Source organism: Protopterus annectens, chromosome 6.part0 (genome assembly GCF_019279795.1).
Source record: "Protopterus annectens isolate FY-2018-M chromosome 6.part0, PAN1.0, whole genome shotgun sequence".
In the NCBI taxonomy this organism is placed as follows: Eukaryota; Metazoa; Chordata; order Ceratodontiformes; family Protopteridae; genus Protopterus; species Protopterus annectens.
In genome coordinates, this window is record NC_056737.1 from 717761624 (window position 1) to 717778835 (window position 17212).

Below are 17212 nucleotides of genomic sequence, written 5' to 3' on the forward strand. Positions count from 1 at the left end.
CAAATACACCATAAAAGAATACCCCAAATAGGTTGTATGATAAGGTGTTTGTCATAAGGCCTGTTCTTAGAGGGGATGGAGGGGGGGAAACCTGGACTGCAGCTGTATGAGCACTCTAACATCTACATTTATGGTAGGTACAAAACTGTACTATGTTCATCGTGCATACAGCTGCAGTCATTACAGATGGGAAAAATCCCAAAGCTAAGTAAGGGTGGTAGGCACTAAGTGGAACTAGCAGGAGCGAGGATGCCCTGCAAGACTGCTGTGGCAAAACCCGCTCTAGATTTAGAGTATAGTAGAAGGTGATAGTGCTTGGAGAAAGTGTGCACTGAACTCCAAGTGGCTGCTTCCAAAATGTCCTTGGTAGGGACCCCCCCCTGAGGAAAGCTGCAGAGGTAGCTGTGGCCCTGGTGGAGTGGGATCTGATGAATGCAGGCACAGTTTTTCCATGAAATGAGTAACAAAAGCATATGCAGTGGGCTATCCATTTTGAAATTGTCTGTTTGGAAATAGCCTTTCCTTGAGCACCTGTAGCATAGGACACAAAGAGTTGCTCGGATTTCCTGAATGGCTTTGTCCTGTCCAAATAATAACAAACTTGTCTGTGAATGTCCAAGGAATGTAGTAGTCTTTCCCCTTTGTTTTTTGGATTTGGATAAAAGGTAGGTAAGTGGATAGTCTGATTCAAAGCTACACTGGATACTACCTTTGGCATAAAGCAAGGGTTGATTCGTAAGGAAACTGTCCTGATGGAAGATGATGAATGGTTGCACAGCCATGAGGGCCTGTAGCTCCGAAACCCTGCGTGCTGAGGTGATAGCCAGAAGAAAGGCTGTTTTCCATGACAAGTATTGTAGTTCTGTTGAAGAAGCTGGCTCAAAGGGGGGAAGGGTCAGCTTTTCCAATACGAAATTGAGGTCCCAAGCAGGGACTGGTGGTTTCCTTGGGGTTTTTTTATTTTTTTGCCCCTCTGAGGAACTGCCTTAACAGAGGATGTGAGAATAAAGGAGGATCTGTGTTGTATTGTGCAGGAATGGCTGAAGCGTGGATCTTGAGGGAGGAGAAGGAAAGTCCACTATTTAACATCTCAGCTAGGTACTGTAAAATTTGAGGTATATTTATTACCCAAGGATTCTGGCCCTTTTCTTGATTCCAGACACAAAATCGTTTCCATTTGGCGGAGTAGGCTTTTCTAGTAGAAGGTCTTCTGGCCTCCAAGATGACATCCTGCACCTCCTTGGAGAGGAGAGTCTGTTGGGAAATTAAGGAATTCTCCATGCAGCTAGATTTAGGGTTTTTGGCTGTGAAGGGTTTTGTAGTTGTGCTGGGACAACAGAAGAGGGACTAGAGGTAGGATCCATGGTGGGGAATGTGTCAGGCTCTTCAGGAGCGGATACCAGTGTTGTCTTGGCCAGTCTGGAGCAATGAGAATCATTTGCAGCCTCTCTGCTCTGGCTTTTAATAGACCTTTGGTCAGTAGAGGAAGAGGCGGGAAGGCATAAACTGTCAATGTTGTCCAATTGAAAGAGTGTGTCCACTTTCCAGGCCTGTGGATGATAGGTCCTTGAACAAAATTTTTTCAACTGGTAATTTCTGTGGGTAGCAAATAGATCTATGTCTGGCTGTCCCCATGCCTGAGTTATCTTTGTGAAAACTTGAGGATGCAACTTCCATTCGTGTGGATCTGTCATATTTCTGCTTAGGTTGCCTGCCAGTGTGTTTTCCTTCCCTGGCAGGAATTGTGCCTGTAGTTGAATTTGCAATTCCAGTGCTGTGTTCCTTAGGGTCATGGCTTGCCTGCACAGGGGGTATGAATGAGTTCCCCCCTGTTTGTTTATGTACCACATCACTGTGGTGTTGTCTGTCCTTATCAATAGCTGGCCTGGATGCAGTAGGTCTTTGAAGGTCATAAGAGCATTTTGCACGACTAGCATCTCCTTTTGGTTGATGTGTAGGTGCTTCTCTTTTTGGGACCATTTTCCCTGAATGCACTTATCTGCCATGTGTGCTCCCCAGGCGTAGTCTGAGGCATCTGTTGTGATGATTTGAGTTGCTTGAGGTACACAGAAAGGGAGACCTGTGTTCCTTTGGCATGCTTGAGCCCACCACCAAAATTTCTTTTGAAGGCATGGAATGAGTGGTATAATTGTTTCCAAGCTGTGGCTGTGTTGAGACCGTAAGTTTTTTAGGTACCATTGAAGTTTCCTCATATGCAGCTTTGCACATGGGATTAGTAGGATGCAAGATGCCATGAATCCCAAAGCCTGCAGGACTTTCATTGCAGTTAGCCTGGTGAAAGTTGCCATTTTGCTGAAGTATTGAGACAGTTGCCCTTGTTTGTCTGGCGTGAGGTAGGCCATCTGGGTGGTTGTATTCAGGCTGGCACCCAGGAAAATTATTTGTTGAGAGGGTATTAGTTTTGATTTCTTTTTGTTGACTGTGCATCCCAGGAAGTGTAACAGTTTTATTACAAACGCCAGATGCTGCAATAGTATGTCCTTGCTGTCCGCTTGGATCAGGCAGTCGTCCAGATATGGGTAGATTTGTATTCCTTGTAGTCTGCAGAAGGCGATTACTGATGCCAGGCATTTCGTAAACACTCTGGGCGCAGTAGATAAGCCAAAGGACAACCAGAGACGTCATGGTCTGGGCCTAAGCAAGGTATACAGAAAGAGTGGAAATCCTTATGCGGTATTTGCTTCCCACATGAAATGCAATTATTAACTTTGTCTGACATCGGTCTGAGGCAAGAAAAGTTTCCCCAACGGGGTACTTAGCTTTAAAGAAGACTTTGGCTGAAATACTTTCGTAAATCTCATGAGCTGGCCGACCGGCACTTGCGAACTACGCGGCAAGAAAGACTCGAGAAAATGGCGTCGGCTGCCTCTTTTGTACCCCTGCCGCACTGGCGTCAGGGAAGAGGCGACGCCAGACCTAGACTTTGGAATTCGGCCGATCGAGGACCCGCCTGACAGCAGGATAACCCATCTGTAATGACTGCAGCTGTATGCACGATGAACATCAGTACTTCTGTTTAAAAGTTCACTACAGTCCTGTAACTATCTGTTAAAACACAAACTTCTAATTTTAAAAATAACTTTCCTGATGAAAAAAGTAGAAACAATAAGCAACTTTATTAAATAGAAGTTTTTTCCCCTAAAGGGAACTTAACTGCCCAACAATGACATAGCACAATTTGACCGTTGATCCTTGAAAGCCTCAGAAGAGTGTTATCTTACAGCGGCAGTAAAGGTAAGAAAGGCTTAGTGCCCAAACTTGTCTTAGTCAGCTCTGCTCGAGCTGCCTGACAGTTTGGGTGCATGGAAACTGGCTGGCTGTTACATCATTGCCTGGATATAACCCGTATAAGCTACGGCCACTGCAGCAGTGATAAATATGATGAGCATCCACATTTTACACAGTGGCACACAGATCCATTCAGAGTGCCCCCATTTCAAGCAGATTTTTTTTCTCAGAATGCTCAACTCCAGAAAGTGGCTGCAGGCCCTTGTCATCATGTTACTGCAACTAAGAGTCCACTTTTTTTTTAAACAAGAAACATCTTTATTAAATTATCACTTATGACAGACAATCATACATTTATATAAATGAAAAACCATACTGACACATCCCAGTTGCAAGCATTTTACGTCACAAACCATAGTAACACAATTCTAGCTGCAAACTTTATACATCACTTAAAAGCTACAGAATCACCGTCAAACATTACAAACCTCATTCAAGTCCTGCCTTCTTTTAAACCTCATTCCTCCCCTGTATGTACTGTTCCCACAATTCCCATTTTCCATATGCAATTTGCTCCTATCCTTTTCTAAAGGTCCAATTCCAGTTGCTTTATCTTTGTTACTGTATTCACTACTTCTAGTGCAGTTGGTATAGACTGATTTCTATGTTCTAATAATTGCTTTTTTGGCAGCCACCACAATTAAACTCAGCATGGCCTTACTATGTCTAAGCAATTCCTATTGTGTATTATGGCTCAGAAAAATAATTTCTCCAGTTACATCAATTTGCTCACCCAGCATCTTTGACACAGTAGTCTGCAGGGAATCTTTAAAGTCTGCCAACTCATTACACTCCCAAAAAATATGTTCCCAATTACCTCTTTCTTCACCATCACACCTCCAACATTTGCAACATCTGCTACCTGAGGAAACATTCTCTGGAGTCTACTTGGGGTATAAAAATATCTAAGCACACACTTCCAGGCAAAAATTCTAAATCTTCTAGATTTTGTTGCATATTTAGGAAACATACATATAGCCCCCATTGTTTCTTTGTGAATTGCTTATCTGATCTGTCTTCCCAATCTTTTCTAACCTCCGATTGATTCTTATAGTTATCATGCAACATTTTACATGGTCTACTAATTATTCCTTTTTTAATGGCAGCTTCTGTTATAGATTCCACTAAAAACTCTACCAGTGTTAGCCTTTCGTTTAAAACCATCCCCCATTTCTTTCTCTTTGCCTATACTCTGATATCAATCCTTAATAGAGAAGACAATCTCTAACCTGCAGTCTAAATAAATTCTTGGTGTCTTCCCATTCTATTACCTTTCCCTCTAATTATTTGCTCCCAATTCTTTTGCCAGTTTTCTCCAATAAATTCCAGCCTCCTCTTGCCTATTGTCTGTATCCCTAATTGAAGTGATCCCTATTGGCAGAATCTCCTTTCTCCAGTCCTGTGTTCACAGAATACTTTCTGCTACTTTATAAATATAATATTCTGAATGATTACTGTTATTCTCCTTAAAGATCTGCGCAGTCTTCTTGTTTCTTGGGCTTCCCCCCCACGTCATCATCTTCCCTTTTCACTTTGAATTATGTAGCAACCTTAACTGTGTTGCTCTGAAATACCCCTTCAGATTGAGTAATCCCAATCTGCCTTGTTCTAGTGGAAGAATCATCTTATCCCACTTGACTCTTCCCCAGCTATATAAAATCCTTCAGCTCTTTATTAATTGCTATCCACAACTTCTCTTCTGGTTGATAAAAATATGCCTGATCTGTGTATAAGACTAAAGGGACTAAACATGGAAGTCCACCTCTGAATCCATGTACAGGGTCTTAAATCACTCCCACCCTGAGCTCAGAATAAGTAAGGGAAGAAAGCTTTTTCAGTGCATGGTCCACTAGGGAAACAAAAATACTGACAATCAGGATGAATGGTTAACTGTGTAAGACAACACACTCTTGCCACACCTATGCAAAACTCTGGCTCCTTTGCTGAACCAAAGTGATAACAGAAAAATCTTCATGGGTATTTTCAACTCAGCTTGGGACTTGTAAAAAGCTCCTGGTTTCCTGGGTGCTGCAGGAGCAGAGTCTGGGTGTTTCCAAGCTGTTATGATGATATCCCTACTAACTGTATCCTATGGGAGTAGCTACCGAGAGTTCACCCTCCTTTCATATATAAACATTTTGGTCTTTTTAGAAGGAAGGAATGGGTCCTACAAGCCAGTTCATGGAGGTCCTCAGGGTTTCTCCAATGATGGGTTCTTTCTGGAGCGGGGTAGTCACACAGTGGGAAATGCTCACTGGTCAGTCTTGTTTTTTGAGACACTGGTCTTCGGGTCCTTAGATTAAAGGAGCTTGAGCGAGAGGGTATCCCACATCCCAACACCAACTCCAGTAGCTAGCAGTGCAAAGCCTCAAGTTAAGATGACTGCATGATGGGCATAAGCCAAATACTGAGTAACAATCTAATGCTAAACAGAACACATACCAAAAGCACTGCAGGGCCAAGACAGGTCAGCACAATGCCTAACAATGAATCAAAAGCATTATCACACTCAATGCAAGCTCACACCACATATCAAATAAATGTTTGATACACTGCGTGTGAACTACTGGTAGTGGCATATGATTATTTGATGGAAGATAAATGCTCAACTTCTGCTGCATTTTGACAAGAATTTCTTTAGAAGTAGATCAACTCCTGTCAGACAAATCTTTGCTGGGGACAGGCATCCCAGTCCAGGTAGGCACAGAGGCATTCTCTGATCCTTCCTACAAGATTGACAAAAATGATTCTCCCTTGCCTGTCAAGGACACTTCAACAGCTGCAGAGGATGTCTAAGTCCCTGGTCCATGGTTGCTGAAGAGTCTACATCAGAGGGAAACAAGGAAGAAAGATAAATGATGTAAGAAACCAGAAATGGCCACTGTGTCAGAGAGAAACTTGTAGCCTGCTGTACTGGCAAAGGCTGTTTTGAAATGTTCTTCTTTTTGTGGCTGGAAGCCCAGGTAAGACTAACAGCAGTAGTCGATGAAACATGTAAATATTACAAAAAGTAGTCTTCCACCAATTAACACAGTGAAATGCACTTTAAGCACTTATCCCAGCTCCGAAAAATAGTTTAACACAAGTTTTAGTTAGAAAAAACAAATAAAAACTTAGTTCTGACAACTTTTTTTTCCCACAAAAGTAAAAGGTTAACACTTTACAGTAAAACTAACTAAATGTCATGTGGCAATCTATTAAAACGTGTTTCTTAGCTTTATAGAATTAATTTCACAGAAAAGGTTAAGCTTCTGTAATACAAATAAAATGTGGAACCCCCCCCCCGAAGGGAACTTATCTGCCCATCTACAGAGATCCGATTGCAGGCATAAATCCTTGAAAGTCCACAGAGAAGCATTCTTTCACAACAGAACAGCACTGAAGGGCTTGGCGCCAAGCAGTTGACTTTATTCAGCTCTGTTTGAGCTGATAATGGTTGGGTGTGTGGAAGGTGCCCTTAAACTCTATAAGCTGGCAGGATAGACTCCATACAGCCTAGGCTACTGCAGCAGTGATCAATAAGAAGATCATTCTCTTCAGTAGAGGCTCATGGAGAAAGCTACACTAGTAGATTACAAAGTAACCAAGCACAGAGTTAAGACTAGTACAGAAGTGATCAAATGATGATCATACCATAGCATACATCAGTGACGTTAGGGACTTTCTTTTACAATTCTTCTGTATATTCCTACCACCTCTTACTATCTTCTACTTCAATTATGTTCTATCTTTCCCTTTTATGGTGCTCATTTTTACCAAAAGTGTCCCTTAATATGGCCACCCTCCTTGGAGATATCTAGTCTTTCCCATTTTATATTCCTTCATTTCTTTGCATTGTTCATTTTAATATGCCTCTTTCGCTTTTTGCTACTCTATGAAACTCTGTTCTGAGTTTGACATGTTTCACTAATCCCACTGCCTTTTCCTCTACTTCTTTACTCTACCACTTCTAAAGCTCCCTAAACACAGCCATTTGGCCTTCTTAATCTGCTTGGAATACGTTTTGTTGCCACTTTCTGGACACTATCATGAACTTCTGCCCGTAGCTCCTCAGACACTCTATCCACCAGGGCTGATCTCTTAAATCTGGTCTTTACCTTCATGACATACTCAACTCGAATACTGCTGAGCTAATACCAAGCTAACATGAAAGCTCTTTTTGTTTTCTTTTACTTAATTCTAAGCTTTGTGGTAAGAAGCTGACAGCTTGAGCTACAGTTAGCTCCAGGTCATTTTTTTTGATTGAACAGAGCTATTTTATCTCTGACTGCAACATATATAAGCAATGCCAGGCCTAACTGCCTTAGTTTTAGGGACATTAATATTGCAACTATGTAATAAAGCTCATTATTCTACTACACAAACTTTTCTGAACAGCTATATGATCTCGATGCTGGCTAAAATTTTATCAATTACTATATCATCACTGATAGAAACACAATGTGTAGTTCCAAATTTTATGGTGGTGCTGCGGTAGCGTTGTCGCCTCACAGTTAAACGTTGCCCGTTCGATTCTCAGAGCGTCTTGTGTGGCGACATGCATGAACGGGCATTCCTTCGTTGAAGGTTGTGCATTAGGCCTGGCAAGCCAGCACGTAAAACTCTACTGCCAATCATTAGCGGACCGGAGTTCCGCTGTGGCGACCCCTAACCGGGAAAAGCCGAAAGACACAAACAAACAAACAAAAAAACTATATCATCACTGATAGTGACACAGAATGTGTAGTTCTCCTGAGTATCAAGCTGGCAATATAAACGCTGAACAGACACGGGGCTACAGAGACACAGCAAGTTCAACAAAGCAAAAAAAAAAATATTACAAGTGTGAGAAAACATGCATATTACTGGTGAGTCAAAGTTACAAGGGTCACTGCATAAATCTACAAAAAAGGCAGTTTTAAGTCTGTCAAGAATTATACTACATGATATCAAATAAAAGAAAGAACAAGTAAGGAAAATAAAGTGCTTTGATACAGTGATAAAATATCTAAAAAAAAGATTAAAATAACTGAGTACTGGATCAGATGTGTTGCTTCAAAACCCCACCTCTACAGAACACAGGAATAGATTCCTATGACCTAGATGGCTAGAACTTGATTAGCTTCTAAGGGGCTGGAGGACACAGACATAGGGCATCTAAAAGGATCACTTTTTGTCAGCATGTCCACACATGGGGGAGTGATGAGGTGGCTCAAGACTAATGGACCTATAGCTCTGGGTAAAGGCACAGAGCCACTGCCCAACACAGGTCACTGATCGAGGAAGGAATGGCCAGCCAAACTGGGAATTCTCCTGTAATTATTCTATCATGCAAAATGCAAAAATGACTTTCTGATTCTATAATATGCAGTCTCCACTTTAATTACTTGGGTGGAGCTGTAAGTGTTTCTATTTAGCGCATACTAAACAGATGTCCTGTTACTTTCTGATTCTGTGTTATCTGGCCCCACCTTCTGAAGCAACTGTTTTCTATAGTCTGCAACAGATTTCAACAAAAAGCACTGCAATGAATCAGACAATAAATAAATAAATATAGTTAAATAAGTAAAATGTAATAAAAGAAAAAGTAACAGGATACGAACTTCCTAGTAAACCATACAGTGCTTGGCATACAGTCGAACAAACAGACGTAGTGTTGTAATAAACAGCTTTCAACCATGGGTTGATCACTTTTAGGAAGGAAAATAATGTATGAGAATCAAGTCAACAACAGCCCTACAGTAAGGTAGATTTGTATGCATTATAAATCGATTAGTCCTGGAATAATCTGTGATTATAAAGGATCAAAGGAGGTTACTAGGCTATTGGTCGTAGGGCCTTTACTAGCCTAGCCATGTTATACACTTGTTCCCCTTCCATACCAAGATATATAGTCTATATTTTCAATGCAAATCTAAGATCAGCACTGGATGGCCCTGTCCAAGAGGGCATGGGTGAAACCCTTGGGGTAAATTTACAGTTTCCTGCCCAATAGGGTCATTGAGGAGCTCTGTTTTACATGAATTGGGAGTTTGTTCCAGAGGAATGAAACTGACGATGATCAAAATGCACAGATTATGAAGATTACAACTATGAAGAATACCATGAACATGACGATAATGCTAATGATGCAATACAAATGATAGTCACGATAATGACCTAATATCTTGACAATGAAGATTATGCTCGAGATGAAGATCTGATGACAGTTATGTGGATGACGACGATAATGAGAAAGTAATGAAGAGGATTACAGACATGGAGAAGATGAAGGCAATAAAATATGCATCTTTGTACAACTAGCATTCACATTGTTCTCACCCTTTCCAATGCCCATTCACTTATCTACTGGAGAAACATGAAGAGGATCTGCTGAGACTGTTCTGACCCTTCCTGCAAGTAGCTTCCATTCAGTGTGCTCTGTACAGACTAAACAACAGTCATCGGGGTCTGAAAGCTATGCTGCTAAAATCCAACTTTAATATTTTAGTCAGTTTTAAGACATCCCTCCCCCACAGATTTGGGCAGCCCAAAAATTTGAAGTTTCTCTCACTTAGCACATTTCTCCATGTTATCCAAGTTAAACACCGACTGTACCATTGTCTTGCACAACTTTAGTTACTCATCTGGTTGACACCATATCCTCCCACTCATCCCCATGCCACTTCCCTATTACACTAAGAACACACACACTGTTGTGCTGCTAGCAAGCCCACCCTCCCTTAGGGCTGCACCAAGACTTCAGCAAATGGCTGCCAGCAGATGCTAATTGGCTTTTTTATCATGCAGTTACAACTTGCTGTTTAGTTTGTGATGCTAATGTTTTTCAGTCTGAGGCCTTGCTATCAATGCAATTTTGTTTCACACTGGTTCCCTTTGGTTGATGTTTGCCCATTTTCTGCTGCAGGGACAGCCTGCTTTCACTTGCTGGTGGGATCCATGCAAGACTGTCAACCAGATGACTGCTACTGCTTGATTTCTATGTGGGGGAACTGCCCGATTGTTGAGCAACATTTCTGTGACAACACTGTCTAGGACTGACCTTGCATATTGATTGGAATGGCTGTTTTGCTATGCTTTGAGGTATTTTCTTCATGGAAGATCATTCCTATTTCAGTGACGACAGCAGTGTAAATAAACACTACTACTCAGAAGCACTATGCATACCACAGAATCTAAAATTACAGACACTAACTTCTAGCGCCATACAGCTAAAGAAAAAAACACATCAACTCAAGCTGGATGCACATGAAAAATACATTACAAGCAGGAACTTATACAGCAGTGTAACTGTATTGTTATGTGGAACTTGAGACAGCAGACTAACTGCAGTATAACTGTAGAACACCAAACTAGTACAACACTGACTTCCCGAGTGGTGCAGATATCAGCTAACAAGCTGCAGAGTTGTAGCTTTTTCTGGTACCGTAGGCAGCTCCCTTCATCTGGTCTCAACTCAACTTGATGAGTACCAAAAAAATGTCTTTTGTCAGAAACAGAATAAACAGTCTCAGCAAAATTTACGTGGAGAGACATTTAATAAGAAACAGCAAGGGGGTCCCAGAAAGAAGTCTCAAACCTCCCAAGACCAAGGACCGTCCAAGTCTGAATGACTATTCAAGAGACCTTGTGATCCCCCACCCACTCTGGCCCCTTTTTTCTTCCAGAAAAGTCTGAATCTCCATTCTTCTCTTTGGCAACAGAATGTTTCATACAAATGGGTTCTAAAAAAATCATTCATCTCGGTTACAGATAGCAGAGGGAAAAAATTCCTCCTTTCCAGGGGGTCATTCCTCATCCTCCAACTTAGACTCTTGTTTCCACCTATTCTTCATCACATGCTGTCCCAAGCAGTGATAGAACCAGTCCTCCTTTCCAGGTGGGAAAGGGTTTTTATTCAAGGATGTTCCTACTGCCAAAGAAAGAAAATGCTTGGAGACCAGTTCTAGACCTTTCTTTCCTAAACATGTTTGGAATAGTGCCCACATTTGCAATGACGTCACTTCAAAGCCTGTTTGTGATAGTGCCCAAATTTAAAATATCACTTCACAACCTGTTACACACCCCCCCCCCCCCCATCTTTCAAGTTTCCTGGTAAGACTAGATTTAAGAGAAACTTACCATCATTGTGCGTGCCTGGATCACACTACCAATTCTCTGCCTTAATTGGACAATTAACTACACAGTGTTCACAATAAGTCTAGCTCCAGTTCTACCTCACTGCAGGCTATAGTGTTATCCAAATTTTTTCATATTTAAACAACTTGTGTATCTTAGCGAAGTCTTTTTCAAAATGTCAGAAATCTCTCTCTCTTGGCTACGAGATCTCTTATACAAGCTGGGATTCCTACAGAACATTTAAAAATCTTTTGACTCCTTAGACAGGATTATGTTACTCGGATGTTAACTAGACACCGCAGTTCAAAGAGCTTTTCTTCCACAGGAAAAATAGATCTTTACTTAGATCTATTTCTAAGATTTCCACACAGACTACAGTCACTATGAGGGAATAACTCAGGATTTTGTGACTCTTGGCATCTACGATCATCACGATACCCCTGGCAAGACTCCACATAAGAAAGCTACAGTGGTATCTAAAATATCATTAGCCCCATCATCAACACCTTTTATCTTTTCAAATTCCAATGCTGGGGTTTGTCAGAAAAGAAATCTTTTTGGTAGAGACATCAGATATCATTCAATCCAGGTCTTCTCTTCTCCCTTCTTGTTCCAAAACAGTCACCACAGATGCTTTGACTTTGCATGGAGATCAATTTCAAGAGAGATAAAACTGCAGGGGGTGTGGGTCACCAAGGATAGACACAGAGCACATCAATATCAATGAGATGCTTGTACTGATCAAAGCATTCAACTCTCTGAACCATCTTTGGTCCCCAGGACCTCTTCAACCAGTTAAGACACTACCACGGTCATGAATTACATAGACAAGCAAGAGGAAGCAAGGTTGTACCCCCTTTGCACACTAGCCCTGTTAGCTTGGGATATAACTTCATAACACAATCTCATTTGACGAGCATCCTACATTCAAAACAAAATCATGTGGCAGACAAGTTGAGCAGGACCAGGGCAGACCCTCATGAATGGAAACTAGATTGGGGGGGGGGGGGCTTCCAAGATTTGAACCATCTCTGTGGGGAGTTCATCAAGGAAACCTCTTTACCTCCCCACTTTGAGCTTCTGTTTCAGGTCTCCATGCAAAAAGGCCCGAACAGATGCCTTTTCTTTTCTTTGAACAGGAAAGTTCTTGTATGATTTTCCATCCTTTCCACTAATATCTATAGTACTTCCAAAGATTCAAGAGGAATCCCCAAAGATCACTGTGGTGACACCCTTCTGGCATAGGTAACCATGATTCTCCACTCTTTTCAAAACACCCAGAGGGAATTACCACAACATTCCTCACAAACGAACTACTCGCACAAGAATAGGGGTGCTTGATACACCCTGATTTCAAACATCTACACATGACTGCCTGGATGATAGGGTCTTAATTCCTTTTAGGCACCAGTTTACTGAGGACGTCCAGCAAGTAAAATGATGGCAAGAAATCCTTCTATTAGAAAATCATATTAGCAAATGGAAAAGGTTTTCTAGTTGGTACCAACAACATAAACAGTACCTATTCAGGGCTAGTTGTTCTCAGATTTTACAATATTTATGAGTTACTATTCTAAGGCCTTTCTTATTCCACTACCAAGGTTCATTTACTGGCCATTTCAGCACGTCTGCCAATGGATCCTTTTTAATGCAGTATCATGTAAAAATGTTCTTGAAAGGGGTTTTGCATAACAGGCCTCCAAACTGACAGCCCCTCCCTGAGATCTTAATTTTGTGTTAGAGAGGCTAAAAGTTGCTCCATTTGAACCAGCTAATCTGCCTGACTTGAAGTTCTTAACATGGAAAACAATTTCACTGGTTGCAATGACCTCTGCAAGAAAGGTATCCAAGTTGCAAGCTCTTATGGTAAGTGAACCCTATCTCACATGCCTAAAGTGGTTATCAGAGTTTACTTTAAGCCAAATTATCCACCTCCCTGTTTTCTTTCCAGAACCTAAAAATGAAGGAGAAATGATACTCCATACCTTAGATGTCCACAAACAACTCGGGTACTACCTTGACAGAATTAAAACTTTCAGGTCTTCAGATCAACTGTTCATATCTTGTGAAGGTGAGAAGAGTCAACCTATGTCGAAACAGACTACTTCCAAATGGTTGTCTAAGGCTACTATTTTTTTTGCTATACTCACTAAAAGTACTCCAAGCAGGTTCAAGGCCCACTCTGTCAGGGTCTTGGGCCTAGGCTTCATCTACAGCTTTTTTGAAAATGCTGGATCTTAGAAGTATTCTAGAAGCTGCTACTTGGTCCTCTGTGCATACTTTTACAATGCACTACAAGCTTGATTCCTTCTATAGGTGCAGATCAAGCTTTGCTAGGACCATTCTCCAGGGGATCCTGGACTCTTCTCCTTCCACCCCCCAAATGCAGTTAGCTATGGTAATCTACCCATATAGCTAAGGTTACTGCAGCCTTGGCGTCACCTACAACTTTTTGGACAGGGCTGTATTCTATAGCTGATACTTGGTCTTCTGTATATACTTTTACAAAGTACTACAAGCTTGATTCCTTCTCTAGGTCCAGATCAAGCTTTGCTAGGACAATTCTCCAGGGGCCGCTGTACTTCTCTCCTTCCACCTCCCAAACTAATTAAGCTGTGATAATCTAACCATATAACTAAGGCTACTACAGCAGTGTTCAAGATGACAGTGACAGCAGATGCTCGAATGATCACTGCTGTGGTAGCTGCTCCCTGCCATCCATCCCCTTGTTTTTGGGTAAATTTTTTATGCCAGGGTGTGGGCGTTTATTTTTTTGTTACTATCATTGTCCTTTCAGAGGTCAGCCTCCCTATTCTCTACTGGCAGGAAAGCTCTAACTGGCTTCACACCTAAACTTTTTTTTTAATCAGCTCAGCTCAAGCTGCTTGTCACAGTTTGGGCACGTGGAAGGTACCATGAAGCCCTGTAAGCTGGCAGGCTGTTAAATCCTTGGCATGATATAACAAGTATAACTAAGACTACTCCAGCAGTGATCATTCGAACATCAACTGTTAAGGTAAGTTCGATTTGCCTTTCTCATTCATTTCATAAAATTACATTTGAACTGAGTAAGGAAAGTAATTACTTTGTGTGTTGAGGAAATGGGATTTTATGTGATACAATATCTATCCCCCAACATGTTCTATTTATGTTGTAGAAAAGACTGAAATCTCTTGAACAGGTGTTTATGCCAACACTGGACTTACAGAAGCATAGCAGATATAAGAGGACAGGGTCTGCTGAGGCAGAGATTGCCCCCCCTAATAGCATGTATGACACCAAGAAGAGGGACAGTCAGTGCAGTATTTATTCCACTGTATTCGGCACCAAGTCATGATCACATCCCTGGACCACCCTTACTAATAAGCTGGGCAATGAAAAACAACTTTATTACAACAGTGGACACATGGTAATCAAAATACAGTTTGTTGTCCCCATAGCTTCCATGTCCCTTACAACCAGATTGATTTTCACAGGTGTGTTGTCTATGTGACAGTTTCAGGGGATGTTATGCTTGCCAAAGGAGACTAATACAATTTTTAACATTTAGTTTTAGTCCACAGTAATAACACCAGTAATTTGTTTAGGAAAGGCAATATTGGAAGTTATTGGTATCCTCTTAACTGTGCTGCTGCCAAGTCTGCAGTTGTCTGCAAACTTAGTCAGCCAAAATCCCCTAACATTATCTTTGACTAACAGGAGTGGCCCAAGCACTGAACCTTGGGGTACAGCACTAATGACATGCCTTTTGGAAAAGGGAGAGCCACCTACTTTAATTTTCTGCATTCCATCAGTGAGCTAGATTGATGGAAAGAAACTTACTGTAACAGTAGATATTGACATATGTACTGCACCAGTGATCTATTTGAAAGTCACAGATGACTCCTTAGTGAGACTCATCAGAGCTGGATGAGTTTATCAATACCTGTGTGGTATGGTGTTGAACGTCTTTGCAAGCTCTACATATGTGGTACGCACAGTTTTTTTCCTCCTCCATTACTTCAGTAACCTTTTCAAAAAGTTAACCAGATTAAGCAAGTAGCATCTGCCCTTGACAAAACCGAACTAGCTTGGATCAAGAGTTTTTAGGTCATCTATGTCCTTATTTACCATTTTATAACGATCCTCTCCATGACCTTATAGATGAGGCCAGTTAAGAGTCATGGGTCTGTAATTACCGAGATCCACTGATGCCCAAATTATGCAGAGGGAGGACAGTGGCTGTCCTCCATTCAAGTAACACAAAGCCTATTTGGAAGCTGATACTGAATAGCATACATAGGGTCTGGCAGGTCCTGTTTCTGGCTGGCTGGTAGGCAGACTGGTATGTTATTTGGCCCCCAAAAAGCACTGTTCTTGGCTTTAGTGGACTTATTCTTGGGAAATTTGTGGGATAGAGATGCGAGTAGGTGATCTGTAATTTTTAGGACAGACATGGGAGTAACTTAGATTTAAATGCATCTGCTAGTAAATTAGCTATGTCCTCTGGGTCTGAGTAAATATCATTTACTATTAGCGCTGTGCATTGCTGGACATTGTTTCTGAGTTCTTCTAACATAGTTAAAGGCTTCATTGTTGTCTTTTGCCTGCGTAGCTACTTTTATCTCGCATCTTGCTTTGGTTGATTTTATAGGTTCAAAGGTGTTTACTACAGTAACGCATCCCAAATCTCTGACAAGTTGTGGTACCCCTGACAAGTGTAAGCCGGGGCTTGGGAGAGTAAACCTTTACAAGCAGAGGCCTGGGAGATGCACCATTTACAGGTTGCCAAAAAAGAGCAGTCCAATAACTGATCCATGAGGTAATCCTTTTCTGACTGGCCTCTTTGTAGAGGTGCCCCCTCCCCCCAAATTCTAACTTCCTGGGTCCTGTCTGTGAGACAGTTGGCTATCCACCAGGTGACATACGGGGTTTGTGCCTAAACTTTTGAGTTTGTTAACAACGCTTGAGTGGGGTAATGTGTCAAATGCCTTGGCCAGGTCATGGTAGCTAGTGTGAATCATTTTGCTCTCATCCATTACTCTGGTGACCTTCTCAAACAAGTCCACTAGACTGAGTAGGCATGACTTGCTCTTGATGAAACAAAGCTGGGCTGAGCCCAGTGTCTGGAGGTTTACTATATCATTGCTGATCATTATTATGATAATTCTTTCCATGGCTTTGTATAAGACTAGTGAGACTTCTGGGTTTGTAGTTTTCAGGGTCTGTAGATGGCCCACCTTTGTGCAGAAGAATGACTGCTGCTGTTCTCTACTCATCAGGCACAAAGCCTGTTTGGAGGGTACAGCTAAGTAGCAATTCCAGAAGGCCTGCTAGGTCATGTTTCATGCTATTTAGAAGGTATCCTAGGATACTGTCTGGGCACACTGATGCAGTATTCTTGGCCTTAGAGAACATTAAGGACCTGTTCCCTACTGATAAGCAGGGAGAGTTACATTTGATGGTATTTCCTGAGGGAAGGTTGAAGGAGGGGGGTAGTGGTAAAGTTGGAGATGAATTTGTTGGCCAGTAGGTTTGCTATATCATCTGGCTCAATATAGGTGGCTTCATTTACAGTGAGCTGTGCACACAATTGTGCATCATCTTTGAGGTTGCGGACATAGCTAAAGAATGCCCTGTGCTTGTCCTCTAAGCTGGGGACCAGAGTTCATTATTAAATTTAACGAGTGTGTTTCTGATATCTTGAGAGCAATATCTACTACACATGCAATGCATCTTTTTCTTTTCTTGTACAGCCTGTTTACATTTGGGTTCCACCATAGGGGTTTATTTTCACATCCTGCATTCTAAGTACTTCAGAGGGGGC

General features: G+C 41.6%; 1 protein-coding gene across 1 annotated transcript in view; it reads right to left on the minus strand.

Annotated features, from left to right (window-relative positions):
- Positions 1-17212, minus strand: part of PSMC6 (proteasome 26S subunit, ATPase 6) — a gene marked incomplete in the record, with an annotated part of 935644 nt that overhangs the window by 332147 nt on the left and 586285 nt on the right.